Raw genomic sequence first — 17,563 nt, forward strand, 5'->3', positions numbered from 1 at the left:
AAAGACCTAAAAGATCGATGCGTGAAGCGCTTGAACATACTGAGAGCTTTAAGCGGAACAAAATGGGGGGCTGACAGGACATGCATGCTCAGGTTCTACAAAGCCACCATCCGTTCCTGTCTAGATTATGGATGTCAAGCATATGGGTCCGCAAGTCCCAGTGCTCTCAAAATGCTTGACCCAGTCCATAATTCTGCTTTAAGACTGGCCACTGGAGCTTTTCGATCTTCTCCTATTAACAGTCTTCTCGCAGAAACGGGAGAACCCCCTCTTTCGCATAGACGACAACAACTGTCCCTAAATTATGTTCACGCTCTTTCAGGGAAGCCAGAAAACCCTGCGTTTGAACCGGTCCTGCGAAATCCACTCTATAATTCTTTCCTAGCGAGACCAAATCTTCCTTCACCCTTAGGCGTTAGGGCCAAATCCTACGCTTATGAAATAGGCCTAAACGATTACCAGTTTAAAGTCGTTCATCAATGTGATATCCCACCCTGGAGCGTCTCAATGCCTACAACTATTTTAAATCTCTCTAGGTTTAAAAAAGTCTCCACTCCAGAAACAGTCTACCAACAAGAATTCCGTCAAATACTAGGCAGCCTCGCACCTTGCGATGTTGTCTATACTGACGGGTCAAAGGAACGTTGTAGAACTGGATGTGCTTTCGTCCCTGGGGTAAGACGATACGGATTCCGTCTCCCCAACGACTCTTCCATTTTCACGGCCGAATTAACAGCCATCCAAAAGGCCCTAAATATAACGTTTCCTATGACTAAAAAATTGGTTATCTGCAGCGACTCCCTTAGTGGTATACAAGCCATCAGCGATATGTATTCCAAACACATCATCATCCGCGAAATATGGCATTCTTTGTCTTCCCTTCAGTCCGAAGGTGTTGCTGTCTTTCTTGTCTGGGTACCTGGTCACATTGGAGTATCCGGAAACGAGCTGGCAGATAGAGGAGCTAAGGAAGCATTACAACTCCAGCCTTACACCGCACGGATGATTTCTTCCGACATTACCCCGGTAGTGAAGGGCAAACTGAAAGCCAAATGGAATAGCGATTGGCGGGCAGTCGTCAACAACAAGTTACGGCTTATTAAAGACTGCGTTGGACTCTGGGAAACAGCGAACCGCCCGAGTCGTCGTGAGGAGGTTGTGTTGTGTCGCCTGCGGCTAGGCCACACGCTTCTCACACATGGCTTCCTCATGAGTAGAGATGATCCTCCGGTCTGCGACACATGCGACACTGTCATTACTGTCAAACATGTGCTTGTTGACTGCCCTCGCTATTCGGTACATAGGCGCAACTCGAATCTGCCGGCTTCGTTTGAACGATATTCTCTGTGATGACGAGACGGCAAACTCAAAGATTGCTGTGTTTTTCTGAATGCAACGTCGCTGATTAATAAAATATAATTTAATATTAAACTTATTTATTCAGATTATCTATTGTTGTTAATATTTATAAATTTTATTATTTATTTTATGTATCATTATCTTGACAGCTGCCAAATTAGCCCCTTTACAGCTAACTTGGTGGCAGTAAATTGTGTTAAGTTTTTACAGTTTATTTAACACTGTTATGTACCTTGTCCTTATTTATGTTCTATTTATCTTTTAGTCCTTATATAGGTTAAGACCTCTCTACAGTCTTTCCCTTGTTATATTTTTTATTGTTATCTAGTTTTAAGTATAAATTATTTACTCACCTATTTGTCGTAATTCCTATTTTTGTTATATACAATGTAATCTGTATGTACCTAATTGACACTACCAGATACGAGTAGGTGTCAATTCTTTCTTGAGGGCAATGATAACCTCAGCGTTTTTTGCCACTTATAAAAAAAAAAAAAAAAAAAAAAAAAAAAGGTAGTAAAAAATAGCCCAAAGTATTTGATTGGTTTGTGGTGCTGGGATCAAAATTGCAATGCCTTGGACCAGTCTGTTCAAGATACTAAAAGTTGTGAACAAAAGGTGTGGCATTGGCATCATTCTCACTAACTTTTTCCCTAAATTTCTGGGTTTTGGCCACTATTGTCATTTTCATCTGAACTATTATTACAGGTTACTAGACCTACAACATCATCAGATTCATCGCTAAATATAGCTCCTTGCCTAGGTGTAGGTAAAGGTACCAGCATAGATCTAGGTTGTTGTTTAGGTCGCTTTGATTGTCGAGGAATATCATAGTATTCACTGTCGCTATCTGAGTCAAATACAGGACTAAGCCTACCTTGATTTGAAAATGCCCTTGATGTTGATGCCTGATTCGGGTCAAACGTTGGGTCATCATCTGTCATCATCAAATAGGTTAGTTGCTTCGTCTGAATCTCTGCGTCCAGTTCACGATCAAGTTCACTTGTTCTCAAGTTATCGTAATCCATTGTAATAAAAAAGAACTAAATAGTTTCACAAAATCATACGTAAATAAATGTAAATAACACAACACTTGAATACAAATTTAGTACACGTGCAGCACGAACACAAAGCCGACTAGCAAATGATGTAAACAAACAGTAAGTCACGTCGCGTCGTCGGTCCGCTGTCAGCTAGCACTGTGAAGCGGACAACGAACCGAGCAGCAGTCAGCTGATAGCGTTATTATAAAAGCTTTGTAGTTGATTTCAATGATGTTTTCAATTGACTTAAACATGTTTTTACATAAAGTATGAAGTCAACTTTAAAAGGAAATAAGAATCTCAGCTGTGGTTACAATATTTTATTTCAAAGTATCATATAAGTCAAAGTCCAGAAATCGACAGCTTTGTACTTTTCGCATAAATTACGACCGTCCAGAAATCGACCACCTGGTCCTTTTAGCACAAGTTCCTGACGTCCAAAAATCGCACGCTTGGTCCTCAAAGGGTTAAAACCATTCTGGCCATAATATTAAAAATTACCTTACGCTAGTACTTCAGGGTCCTTCGCTCGTCCAGATAGCAAAACAACATTTGATCAGAAGTGTCAATCCCTCCCATGTACATGTTGTATTTATTAATCATATCTGCTTTTTTATTTTCTATAAAACTGTCAGTTGATAGCAAAATGACTGGGTTTATCTGGCTTTTTTCTGTCGGTAACTAAGCATAAATAAACTTTTGTTTCTCATGTAGCACTGTTGACCATCACCAAACTTTTCCTTTATCCTATTTGGCATCTCTTGCCTGTTCCTTCTTACAGCGCCAGTGATATAGATATATTTCATGGAAAATAAATACCTTTTCAAGGGAATAGGCATACAAAAATTATCGACAAATATGTGGTAATCTTTGTTTAGATATTGTCCCCATTTCCATTAACTTGACAACAACTCTATAAGCCGATCCTTGCTGTTTGTTCTCGTTCAACTCATCATTTTTTTTGTCTTTATAACAGAAGACTCCGAGACAATAGTTAGAGACTGAATCACACATCATCCACAACTTGATTCCCCACCTATGATGATGTTTGTTAGGGAGGTACTGAGTGATTGAAGTGTGGCATTTGGTTCCGATCAAACTCACGGAAAATTCTCGATGTGGTACGTAATGCCGTCTGAATACCCTATTGGTATGTCCAACTAACATAGAGAACCTAGATACGGATCGTAATTTGACTCACCTGGCCAAGGAAAGGCACTGGAATCTGCCATACGAAAGAATCGTCACGACTGAACATCTCTCCGAACCCGTGCAAGCCATGACTTTTAATTTTTCGTTCTCCAGTAACTATCAGTTTTAGGCCTCTTATTTAGGCCCATGTTTAAGATGAAGGCTAAGAAAGCTTCTATTTCAAAGTAACTGGTGACCACGTTAGGCTGCGGTCACACGGTCCGGGTGACTGCCCGGACGGACGATATTTTGATGGAACAGCACACTACATCAGAGCAAACTCCTATCCGGTAGATTTTATTCCACTTGTCGTCATTTTCGGCTTGATCATGGACGAAAATAGACGTAAACTATTAGCAGTGATTTGTTTACTGCGTCACAGACGTAAAAAGAAACGTAATAGAAGTGTATGGCTACATCCTGTAGTGCAGAAGAGAAACCTTCAATGCTCTATTTTTAGAATTAAGAGTAGATGAAGAAAAATTCTTCAACTATTTTCGCATGCCTGTCTCCACTTTCGATAAGGTGCTCCAAAAGATATCACCACAGCTTGGTAGACAGGATACCAACATGAGGAACTGCATTAAACCAGAAGAAATGCTGGCAGTGACCTTAAGGTAAGAGTTGAATTAAGTTATCTAGAAGAGATGTTAACTTAAATCATTCATTTAGGTGTAACTAATAATGGACAATTTCTTAGTAAACACAAACTAATTTTCACAGGTCAGATTAATTCTACATTAATTTAGAGGTACCATAAAATATAACCATAACGACAATTTAAAACTATGTTTAATGAACAGCTGTCTTCAATTTAAGAACAATTAACATTTTACAGTAAGGGTACCCTCCACCTAACTTTAAGTTGCTGTACATATACAATAACGTTTTTCATTAAAACAAATCGGAACTGGGATAGTATACGACGTCACTGTCGTCAGGTGACATATTGTCCATCTGTGTTAGATCCGATTCGGCCGGACTAGGCCTAGCCTGTTGTACAGCTTGTTGTAGATAGGTGGGACGAGTTTCGCTTGCTCTTGAAGTTAGCTGATGTGTGTAACCATGGTGCAACTACATGGTTGTTGTGCAGGTGCAGCATACGTAGTAGTATTACAACCTGTGTTGGGTTGATGCATCAGCATGTACTATTGTTGTTGATCGAAAAGTTGTTGTTGTTGTACTTGAATCGAAAGTGGCTGTTGAATGGACAATATTATGTGGTACCTGTGTTGGTGGTGTGGTTTGTTGCATTTTTTTGAACCAATTGCAGTACTCCCAACTGAAACTCTACAATCTGTGGCTCGGTGAATTTGGAAATGGAAGGAATTATTTCTTTATAAAAGGAAAGACGTCGATCTCCATCTTGTTGCGGAGTTTCCACCACCTTCAGCATCCTTAACTCGGAATAGTCCATTTTCTTCTACTTTTTTTGGACAACAGTAGGTTTGTAGACCGTATTAGGTACAGTATTTGTAGTTTGTTGAGTGTTTTGAGAGTCGACCCAGCTTCATCAACAGTGTCGTCTTGTTGACCTTCCCCTTGGATATTTGACGTAGTTTCGGCATGCACTCTTACCTTTTCTAGTAATTGCAGTGCTTCGTGGTAAATATGTTTTCTTTAATTTTGAGGCTCCAGCCCAGACTTCTTGGAGTCTTTTTCTTTTTTCTTCCATTTCATCCACTGGTCACGGATATTGTTCCATCGTTTCAGAATCAATTGTCCTGAAACAAAAACACGTACATGTAGACTCTGTTTAATGAAATACGGCATATATAACTCTAACTAAGTCTTTAGTTCAACAATCTGTTTGTTGTGAAATAAGTTTTATCCATACATTCTCATTTTTCATGTTATTGATGCCGCTTTTGTTTTCAGGTATCTTGCTACCAGTTGTACGTTTGTTGACCTACATTATTCATACAGACTGGGAAAATATACAATAGCAAAATTTGTTAAGCAAGTCTGCCAGTCTATATGGACAAGTCTTGTCGATGAGTTCCTACCAAAACTCACAACAGAGTCATGCGAGGCATTTGGCCTCTCAGTACATTTACAAAGGCCAAATGGGGGAAAACAACTGACTGTTACAAAAAGGGGTTTCAACTACAGAATCTGCCGGTCAAGAAGATATATTGAATGTACTTTTAGTATATTAAGCAACAAATTTAGAATCTTTCATCGCCCTCTCAATGTGAATCCAAACGTTTGTATTGATATTGTGAAAGCTCGCTCTCTAATTACATCTTAATAACAATGTAATTAGGGAGCGAGATGGATTCAACTATGAGGACACACTGGAAGTTGTCGGATTCGAGGATATCGAATTTGTACCAACTCAGAACCAAACTAGAGTAGGAGGGAAAAAGGCAAACCAGATTAGAAATGTGTTTGCAGATTATTTGTCAATTCCATTAAAAAACCTGGAAGGTTGTGCTGAAGGAACTGCAGGTAACTTTCTCCGGTTAAGCTTTCTTCAAAAAAGTGTAGTCCTATCATTTGGTCCCCTAACAGACCAGCCCAAACATTAATTTTGAAACGTGTTTAAAATGATCTTTCCCTGGCGCTTGTCGCTTCCTAGTAGAAACATTTCTTACATCACAGACTAAATATTCTACCAATTTATTTCTATAATCTCTGTTTCATTAGTTAGCACCAGGTTGCCTGTTTGTGTTATACAATATAAATGAATTAACGATTACAACCTCTAATGCCCAAAAGAAAATTTTACGCCACCATTTCATTGTTTTTCTGATAAAAGAGTAACTAGCAATATAGTGGTCCGCCAAGTCTACACCACCCATAAATCAGCTGTAGTGGCAAATGACTGAAGGTTTTACTACAGATTCTTGTATTCCACCTTTCACGTATCTTTTGACAGTCTGATTTTCAGGTCCGTATAATGTTGTTAGCATTGTTACAGGTCTTTTGTCCTTCCACTCTAAAACGTCTACAAATGAAGGATCGTCAGCATTACCATCTTTTCTAAAAGATACCAACTTCTTTTAAAACTTCTTTCAACTGTAAAAACTCAGTTACAGACTTGTTTCCTTCAGCCACAGAAATTAGATTATATTCATCCGCCTTCTCCGAATCAAATATTTCTACTTCATTTAAGAGGTCGTCTATGTCATCATCATCGTCGTCATCACAATAGTTATTTCTTTTAGTTTTCTGTAAGAATGAGAGCTTATGTTAAGTTTATTTCTTCATTCTTATAGGGTTTCACTGGCAGATAGTTTTCTTTTTACAATCTTGTATGATGTAGAAGGAGAATTAGTACTATTTTGAGTGTTCAAATCATTCAAGCCAATACTCGTTCCGGCAGCAACTTGCAATGCCTTTCTCCTTTGCTTTTTCCCTGTTGTTTCCATCCACTGCTTACGTTTTTCTTCCAAGGATTTCAGAAATGAATCTTCAACTAATCCTTCAGGATCTGTAGTTGTTTGTGGAAGCCTTTTTAATAGTTCTTCTAAGCTAATTTGATAGATTCCACATTTTCTAAAACCAGACATCATATTGTTTTTTGAAATTGGTTCTCTTTCATCCATAAGCTTTTTCAAAAGACGAGGAAACTGACTTTTCAAGATTTCCACTTTTAATACCAGCATTTTCCTTCCATTCTGTTAAAATCTTTCGCCAAGCTTTCTTCATCGGGGAAAAAAATGCCACATCAAGTGGGTGGCTGTGTTAGATGTGTACTATTACAGGACAAGCACACAAACGATATTTCATTTTGTTCACATAGCTGTAATACTTCAGGAGTAATGTGTGAAGACAAGTTATCACCAATAAAAATTTTCTTTCCATCTAATTTCTTCAATTTTGGTAAAAGTAATCTTTGGAACCACAGATTGGTTCCATTGTTGATTGGTTTATTGGAATCAAACCATCCAGAAGTGCTATTATTTTAACGGGCTCCAGCTGGTCCATTTTTAGTCCACAAATCCCATAGTTTACCTGAACTGTAAACAACGTAAGGAGGAAGTAGATCACCTGCCGCACTTCCACACATCATTATTGATATACTGGTTTTGCTGCTATTACAAGTCCGTTCTGAATATTTACATCGCTCTTTTTGCGATTACTCTTCCCAGGGTCGTCTGTAAGGTTTGATTCATCGTAATTAAAAATGTTTGATGTAGGCACACCAGCTGCAATAGGAGTTAAATTGTCAATGTGTTCATAGAGAACATCAGCATTAATCTGAGCCCGACTTCTTTTTATATTAGAAGCCAACCTGAAGCCATTTAGTTTTGGATTTCGTTTGAGAAAGGACTGCACCCATTCATTGCCTGGAACATTGTTGTTAAATCTCTTAATTACTCCACCCATTCTGTTTAAATATGAATATACTATCATCCGTAAATCATAACTTGTTAAAGAAAAGCCGAATTCACAATATCCAACAATATACTTTTCAAAAGCATCTTTTTCTTCTTGTGAGAATATTTGTTGATATCCTGGTTTTTTTTACATGTTGATTACCGGTACCTGTTTTGAGCTTGTTCGACGGGGTATTTTATAGATTGCCTACGCTTGTCGCTGAGTAATTTCTTTGTTTTTAGTGCTTCTAAGCAATGGTTTAGCTTATCTTAACTGTAATCACAATATCGCCTCGATCCTTGTTTTCTTTTGTACGTTCTTGGCATTCTGAAACAAAACCAGATTTTTAGAACTCAGTAGGAGTTGACATCGATTGAAAAACATCGATGTTTAACATTGGTGGTAATATTTACCACATATATCGATGGCTCAATAACATCGATGTTAAATGTCGATGTTTTTACACCTGAAAACATCAATGGAAATAACATGTTTTGCAGAAGTTAAAAATATAGTGAAGTGGGTTGGTTTTTTTGGAGTAAACTCTTCCCATAGAATGAAAAATTTAACCTCTCTTACAAAAACATGTGCTTAACCTGTATAATGTAATACTAGGCTTCTAATAAGTCGCTAATCTTAATAATGCTTAAACTAAGGTAAGAAAAACATAAAAAACGTAATACTTACTTGAAAATGACGAATAAGTTATTTTGTAGATGTGAAATTTGTTTATTCAAAATCTCACAACATAATAGTATCAAAAACAACAAAAAACTAAAAATTACAAGTATAACTAAAGAAAGAAAGAAAGAAAAAAACTTTTTCACATACCCAAATGTATATATATTATGTACATACAATAACTACAAGACAAATTTGAGAATCGAAAAAAAAGAAACTACACAAACAAATAAAAGACATCTCAGGTAAAATACAAGGGCATCCTCTCATGGATTGCTTTCGACAGATTGGACAACGGTAGAGTCTATGAGCACACTGTGAGCACGGAGTATGTCCAGTAAGTATAATGGTAAATAAATGTGTCAACAGTCTAAAAAAATGTCTCAGTCACACACACACACACACACACACACACACACACACACACACACACACACACACACACACACACACCTGTAGAAACCTGTCCAACAAGAACTCTCGCGACCTCCTGGTGACAGGCTAGACAGCTACCCTCCAGAGGCTGAAAAATATCAACCTTTATTGTTATGATGCACTGACTAAAAAAATTTTAGGTTTTCTAAATTCTACTAAATACTGAAAGTTAAGCCCAGTTGATTTATCACATAAGTACACTAAGGAAATCTAAATAATTACACTAAGAAACAACTATGACCTATTGTGACACTTACAATTCCTTAGCACCCCTCGATGTGCTGGGTTGGGCACGACGGTCCCTCGAGGTGCTCGAGGTTGCGGTGATGGGGGCTGTGCAGGGGGAAGAGGCTCCTCTAGAGGAGCAGGACCGAGAGCTGACAGGAGTGAATCTGAATGTACCTATTTCTGGTCTTTGATTCTCCACCAACGTCGTTGCGTTGGAATCATAGACCTGAAAGTAACGAACAAATTATTTTATTAATGTCCCTAGCGCAAACAGTCACTCACAAGCACACTTTCATATATTTACCTCATCATCAGCATCCTCACCGTCGTCCTCAGGCTGTTTCAGTCTCCACGGGAATAGGTGACATTGGAGAGTCCTGAGTGTCAAGGTCCTTAAATTAAAAATATAGTCCATTCAAAACATTTTCAAGTAAAAACATAAAAATTACTAATAAATATTGTCAGCATTCGCAATTAATAAATAAAATCATTTCAAGGAAAACATTGTTAAATTATTAATAAACATTACCAGCAGTCGAAATTAAATAAATAAAAACCTTTCAGGGAAAGATAGTCTAGAAGTTAATATTTAAATATATTATTATTAATAAACATTACCAACAATCGAGAGACTTTCCGTGGAGGCGGCTCGTCGCCACCAGCAGCAGCAGCGAGGGTCGCAGCGATGGCGAGGAGACTCACCAGGAGCATCACCAAGGGAGTGTTGCCAACTTCGGGAGGCCGGCGTGTGCAGCAGAGGACTGCTACCAGGGCTGCGGACACGGTGATCGCCCCCAAGGATGATGCCACTACAAGCTGCTCGCAACTGTACATGATTGTCGAATGCGCGGTGCACATGCAGTCGCCGCTTATATGCAAGTGCAGGCTTCTTCGCGGTTTTCCTTATCGACCCGAGTTCCCACACCACCCATAAGGTAGGGTCTCGGTGCGTTAGGAGATTTTTTACGTGGTCCCTTTCCCAGTAGGTCTATCCACATGTGCAAAGAGAGGACTGTAAAATAAAAACAACAACAGAGTTGGAATAAAGAAAGTTTATTCACTTCTTATAAATGGCTACATTGGAGCTATGCCCTGTCTTTCCCGTACACCTCAGGAAATACATTCTCTGGGATAGCTCCTAGATATCGTCGTCGGAGAGCTCGGAGGAAAACCGAGCCGGGAGCAATGTTGATACCTTTGCCCCGTCAGGACAGCGGAGCGTGGCTACTGTCGAAGCTCCGTATTTAGTTTTCACTCTTCGCATCCCTAGCACGGAGTATCCCTCGGGAGCTGTCAACTCCACCATCGGAACCCTGGGGGAGAGAGTTAGCAAGCTGTGTCAATCTTGATGTAAGATCCATCTATAACAGAATACACATAAAATAAGTTTTATATACAATAATAAAATAATATTAACAACACCGAAATAGAATCATACTTTGTGCAGACCCAACAAGTCTTTACTTTGTTGTCAGGTAATCTTTCAAGGCCTCTCAGTCCCCTATTATCCCCACCACCACCACCACCACCAGGAGCAACTTGTTTTGCAGCAAACCATTTATCACTTATACTGTCAATAATGCTCACTATAATTTGATATCTTGACATTGGCTTTACTAGGCTGTTCAAAGAATTTTCCTTAATTATATAACATAAGCATTTAGAGTCATTCTTGGAAAAAAGTTAAAGGCAACCTTTTTCCAATACTTTATGGTCCGCCTTTCATCCAGGTATGTGTACAACATCATGTCGGTGATCTATACCACCTATGTAGTGGTTGTAGCCCTGAATTATTGATGGCTTTTTGTCTGTAGTTTCCCTTCCACGCCTCTTTGTTGTGACTTCAACTTGTTTTATTTCTGGTTTGGATGATACTGAAATAAGAGGGTGTTTTGTGTTTTCTTTTGACGATATGACAAAATGACTGTATTTTCCTTTTAGCAGTAAACTGATAGTCCTGGTTCTATTTTATCTTTTATTTCATTAGGTAGACCCTTCCTGTTTTTACGAATGGTTCCAGTCAAGAAGGTACTTTTGGAATATAACATCTTCACAAGGGGTAGACTTGAAAATATATACAAAAAACGTGGTATCCTTTGTAAAAGTTATTACAGGCTACCAGAAGCTTTGAAACTACTGAATAGGCTAATCCATTTTGCTTTATCTCACCTTTATCCTCTTGTGACCTTGCACCTTTCTAAAAAAAGCTACGGCAATATTTAGAAATAGCATCAAACAAAACCCACATTTTTATGCCCCAGCGGTGGTGGTGTTTATTTCGCAGATATTGCATCAACGATGTCTGGTTTTTGGTGCCTATAAGGCTTTTGTCAATAGAAAGTTGCTAGTGCCCACAATAATAATAACGAAAGAGTCTATTACAATGGTCCTGTAAGGGTTGAAACTGTTGAGCCCCATCATTACCAGGTTTAGTACATTTTGGTAGTTTACTGTTATCTACTAAAATGAAAAAATGAGAGGATTGACTCAAACCGTAAGCGTGGAAACATTTTACCAAACCAAGGTGTTATTAGCCTGTTTTAGACTAGTATGACTTGATTTTTGGTTTTCGCACTAAACCCATATTTTCTACAACAGCAATAGAAGCTTTGATTTCTGTTAGTGTCACAGGGGACCAAGATTTGAAACTACTGTGTGGTGAATTGTTATTTCCTCTTGCTCTTAGTTTCATACCTGTTAGTTTCAGTAACAAACATAGACAATAGGAAGGTAGTAAAAAATAGCCCAAAGTATTTGATTGGTTTTGTGGTGCTGGGATCAAAATTGCAATGCCTTGGACCAGTCTGTTCAAGATACTAAAAGTTGTGAACAAAAGGTGTGGCATTGCCATCAATCTCACTGACTTTTTCCCTAAATTTTTGGGTTTTGGCCACTATTGTCATTTTCATCTGAACTATTTATTACAGGTTACTAGACCTACAACATCATCAGATTCATCGCTAAATATAGCTCCTTGCCTAGGTGTAGGTAAAGGTTACCAGCATAGATCTAGGTTGTTGTTTAGGTCGCTTTGATTGTCGAGAAATATCATAGTATTCACTGTCGCTATCTGAGTCAAATACAGGAGTAGGCCTACCTTGATTTGAAAATGCCCTTGATGTTGATGCCTGATTCGGGTCAAACGTTGGGTCATCATCTGTCATCATCAAATAGGTTAGTTGCTTCGTCTGAATCTCTGCGTCCAGCTCACGATCAAGTTCACTTGTTCTCAAGTTATCGTAATCCATTGTGATAAAAAAGAACTAAATAGTTTCACAAGATCATACGTAAATAAATGAAGACGTCAGGGGAAAAACAAGCTCAGTCACATTTTGCAAACTTTTTCAGGAAATAGATTTTTAAAGTTTAAAGTCTAGTTTTCTAAGTTAGTTTTAAGGTCAGGTTATTTTTTAAATGCTATTGTTAATATTTAACTCTTTTAATTTCACTATTTAATTGTGTATTTCAAAAAAAAATAAATATTAACATCAACGTTTTTAAAATATTTTGGTTAAAGTACAGTTTTTTACAGTGAACTGAGCCTAGTTACTAGTCCGGGACTGAGCCTGTTCTTCCCCATCGTACTAAACGAGGATTGAGACTAGGATAGTTAACACAAACCCAAGTCCAAAATAATACAGATATTTATTTTACATATAAAACTTAGCACATTGAAAATATAATTTAATTTGGATTGCTTCATTTAAGACCCTAATTTTATTCATCCAAATGGGGAAGATTGGTGAAGTATTCTTGGGCAGCACTACTACAAAATATCTTTAAATCTTTCAAGTCATTGTATTTGGCCTTCTTGATAGGCAGTGGACCTATAACAAAATAATAAATTGCAATAAGGCCTAGCAAGTTAAAATTGTTTAACAGTTAAATTAGGTTCTTTAAAATGTTCACTTACCATCATAAGATTTTTCTGGCATTAGAAATTCATTTTCAGCACATACTGTTGAAGAATGGGTTTTTTTTCTTTGGCAGGATTGAACATTTGTCCCAACGCGCTGCATAGTAAAGAACTCCTCAGCATCATTTTTGTTCATTACCATTGCCTTCCTTGAAATTTTAAGCTCCTTTATAGTCCTGGTAGCAAATGGGCATTTTTTCATATATAATGTGTCCAAGAATTTTGTCCACTGTCTACAGAATTGATTGTCAATACTCACAACTTTAAAGGGAAAAGGGTTCTTTCTAGCATTTTCAAAAACTTCAATCCAATCTGAAGGAAGTTCTGCCTTAGATTTTGTGTTGACAAGCCCCATATTCTTGTCGCATTCCATGTATGAATGGCCACGCACAGGGAATGTTACTTTGATGGAGTCAAGTTTCTTTGCTTCATAAACAAGATAATGTAAAAAATCTTATCATTGTGAAGTTTTTGTTCTGGCCCGAGCAAGAGTCACAGAATATGTGAAGGTGTCTAATTTTTTAATCCAGATGTTCATAGACAAAATTGTGTAGGAAAGAAGAAACATCATCACTCCCTTTCTTTCCTTCAGTCTCAGATATAGGTAAAAAAATACTTTTCGCACTAGACAACTCATGTATGTTAAAAGCATACATTGATAACTGCCGCTTGTAGTAGATGTCATTAGTGGTAATATTCGGCAATTGTAAATTCTTACCAAAGTCCATACTTATGGCCTCATGTTCCACTGATTGCTTACATAATTGTTTGGCACGTGGTTTTCCTTTTGTAGAACACATCTGCTTTGATTTTGTGGAGTTTTGCTTCATTTTCAAGAGAAGTTATTTCCTTATTAATGTTAGCAACATCATCGATTTCTCTGTTATTTTTTAATTGTTTCTGTAGCCCTGTAATTTTGGCCGTTAGTTCATCGCACTTACTGCAAGTGTCAGTTCTGGGGTAGCCAAAACTGATGTTAAAGTCACTGCAAAAACATTGTCTATATGTTTCATATGATACCTTTTGCATTTGGATATTTTGTCTGAAACATTTGATGCATTTTCGAAACATTCAATTCTTCAGGTAGGTAGGTTTTTGTTACTTTTGTGGAGGCTATAGTGCGATGATCTTCCTTTAAATGATTTTATGTGATCACGTATAAGATCTACAGTTTCATTAGATACTCTATGTGGCCTATTTAAATGTTTACCACGTTTGTCCTTTGGTGATGTGCCAGCAAGATTTAAGACTCTTAACCAAGAACTCAACTTTGGCTTTGGAAATTCCGTGAATAGAAATGAAATGCCTTACGACAAATGCTTCTTCTACTAACATGTTATCTTTCAATACTCGTACTTTATAGGCATAAGATGCTTGATTTTCTCTAGCATTTTCTACTCTAGGCCTTCTACGCTGAACAGGTATGACAGTTATTAACCCACATAAATAGCTATTTTGTTCATCATGTGACCTCATAAGATTAAAGTCGGAGAGAATCTTATTCCGAGATGTCTCATTTACTCGTCTGAAACAGCCACGCAAACACTGACAGTCACTGCCCATTTCATGGCTTTGAATTTTTAGCATTTTACTCACAGCCCGACATCCTGCCATATTTTTTTTTTTTCCGTTTTTTTTGAAAGCTGCACGTTGGTTGCTTTGTTGCAGCAAGGCATTGCACTTGAGGAATATCGTCCTCTCCACTATCCATGCCAATAACTTAAATATACAAGGCCTAAGCAATATATCTACAGTTATCTTGCTACTCACACAACTAATGTTTGGAGGTTATGTTGAATTTGCACTTGTTCTGACACATTCACTAAAAAATTAGCCTACATCACATTTCCCTCTTTAGCTCAACTACAAACATAAAAACATTACTATCTTCACTTGCAGAGGAACTTTACAATCATAACAGAGTGAACATGTTTAACAGGATTAACTTTTAAAACAACACACCACCAATCCAATCCAAGAAAGACAAAATAAACAGATCAGCTGATCCCACTCCCACAGTTCTCAGCTGGACTGAGCCTTTTTTCCCCACAAAAAAGTAGGACTAAGCTCGTCTTCCTTCTTCCCCAGGACGTGGGATTTTTCTTATTCTTATTACTAGGGACTGAGCTTGTTTTTTGCCCAAAATTGATGTATAAGATATGTCTAACAATGTTCAATTTTATTATAAATAGAAAAAAAAAAACGTATTTTGAAAAAAATGGGACTGAGCCTGTTTTTTCCCCTGACGTCTTCAAATGTAAATAACACAACACTTGAATACAAATTTAGTACACGTGCAGCACGAACACAAAGCCGACTAGCAAATGATGTAAACAAACAGTAAGTCACGTCGCGTCGTCGGTTCGCTGTCTGAAGCGGACAAAGAACCGAGCAGCAGTCAGCTGATAGCGGTATTATAAAAGCTAGTTGATTTCAATGATGTTTTCAATTGACTTAAACATGTTTTTACATAAAGTATGAAGTCAACTTTAAAAGGAAATAAGAATCTCAGCTGTGGTTACAATATTTTATTTCAAAGTATCATATAAACTTTGACGTCCAGAAATCGACATCTTGGTACTTTTCGCATAAATTACGACCGTCCAGAAATCGACCACCTGGTCCTTTTAGCACAAGTTCCTGACGTCCAAAAATCGCACGCTTGGTCCTCAAAGGGTTAAAATCATTCTGGCCATAATATTAAAAGTTACCTTACGCTAGTACTTCAGGGTCCTTCGCTCGTCCAGATAGCAAAACAACATTTGATCAGAAGTGTCAATCCCTCCCATGTACATGTTGTATTTATTAATCATATCTGCTTTATTATTTTCTATAAAACTGTCAGTTGATAGCAAAATGACTGGGTTTATCTGGCTTTTTTCTGTCGGTAACTAAGCATAAATAAACTTTTGTTTCTTATGTAGCACTGTTGACCATCACCAAACTTTTCCTTTATCCTATTTGGTATCTCTTGCCTGTTCCTTCTTACAGTGCCAGTGATATAGATATATTTCATGGAAAATAAATACCTTTCCAAGGGAATAGGCATACAAAAATTATCGACAAATATGTGGTAATCTTTGTTTAGATATTGTCCCATTTCCATTAACTTGACAACAACTCTAAAGCCGAACCTTGCTGTTTGTTCTCGTCCAACTCATCATTTTTTTGTCTTTATAACAGAAGACTCCGAGACAATAGTTAGAGACTGAATCACACATCATCCACAACTTGATTCCCCACCTATGATGATGTTTGTTAGGGAGGTACTGAGTGATTGAAGTGTGGCATTTGGTTCCGATCAAACTCACGGAAAATTCTCGATGTGGTACGTAATGCCGTCTGAATACCCTATTGGTATGTTCAACTAACATAGAGAACCTAGATACGGATCGTAATTTGACTCACCTGGCCAAGGAAAGGCACTGGAATCTGCCATACGAAAGAAGCGTCACGGCTGAACATCTCTCCGAACCAGGGCAAGCCATGACTTTTAATTATCGTTCTCCAGTAACTATCAGTTTTAGGCCTCTTATTTAGGCCCATGTTTAAGATGAAGGCTAAGAAAGCTTCTATTTCAAAGTAACTGGTGACCACGTTAGGCTGCGGTCACACGGTCCGGGTGACTGCCCGGACGGACGATATTTTGATGGAACAGCACACTACATCCGAGCAAACTCCTATCCGGTAGATTTTATTCCACTTGTCGTCATTTTCGGCTTGATCATGGACGAAAATAGACGTAAACTATTAGCAGTGATTTGTTTACTGCGTCACAGACGTAAAAAGAAACGTAATAGAAGTGTATGGCTACATCCTGTAGTGCAGAAGAGAAACCTTCAATGCTCTATTTTTAGAATTAAGAGTAGATGAAGAAAAATTCTTCAACTATTTTCGCATGCCTGTCTCCACTTTCGATAAGGTGCTCCAAAAGATATCACCACAGCTTGGTAGACAGGATACCAACATGAGGAACTGCATTAAACCAGAAGAAATGCTGGCAGTGACATTAAGGTAAGAGTTGAATTAAGTTATCTAGAAGAGATGTTAACTTAAATAATACATTTAGGTGTAACTATTAATGGACAATTTCTTAGTAAACACAAACTAATTTTTACATGTCAGAATAATTCTACATTAATTTAGAGGTACCATAAAATATAACCATAACGACAATTTAAAACTATGTTTAATGAACAATTGTCTTCAATTTAAGAACAATTAACATTTTACAGTAAGGGTACCCTCCACCTAACTTTAAGTTGCTGTACATATACAATAACGTTTTTCATTAAAACAAATCGGAACTGGGATAGTATACGACGTCACTGTCGTCAGGTGACATATTGTCCATCTATGTTAGATCTGATTCGGCCGGACTAGG

The 17,563-nt window shown here is 37.7% G+C and overlaps 1 long non-coding RNA gene across 1 annotated transcript; it reads right to left on the minus strand.

Moving 5' to 3' along the window:
* Positions 1-12,889: 12,889 nt before the first annotated feature.
* On the minus strand, positions 12,890-13,226 carry LOC124370107. Its single transcript, XR_006923149.1, has 2 exons — positions 13,177-13,226; positions 12,890-13,090 (listed from the first exon to the last, which is right to left on the minus strand). It is a non-coding gene; the product is annotated as an uncharacterized LOC124370107 (long non-coding RNA).
* Positions 13,227-17,563: the final 4,337 nt, after the last annotated feature.

The sequence above is a fragment of the Homalodisca vitripennis genome, unplaced genomic scaffold (assembly GCF_021130785.1).
Source record: "Homalodisca vitripennis isolate AUS2020 unplaced genomic scaffold, UT_GWSS_2.1 ScUCBcl_3;HRSCAF=271, whole genome shotgun sequence".
Lineage (NCBI taxonomy): Eukaryota > Metazoa > Arthropoda > Insecta > Hemiptera > Cicadellidae > Homalodisca > Homalodisca vitripennis.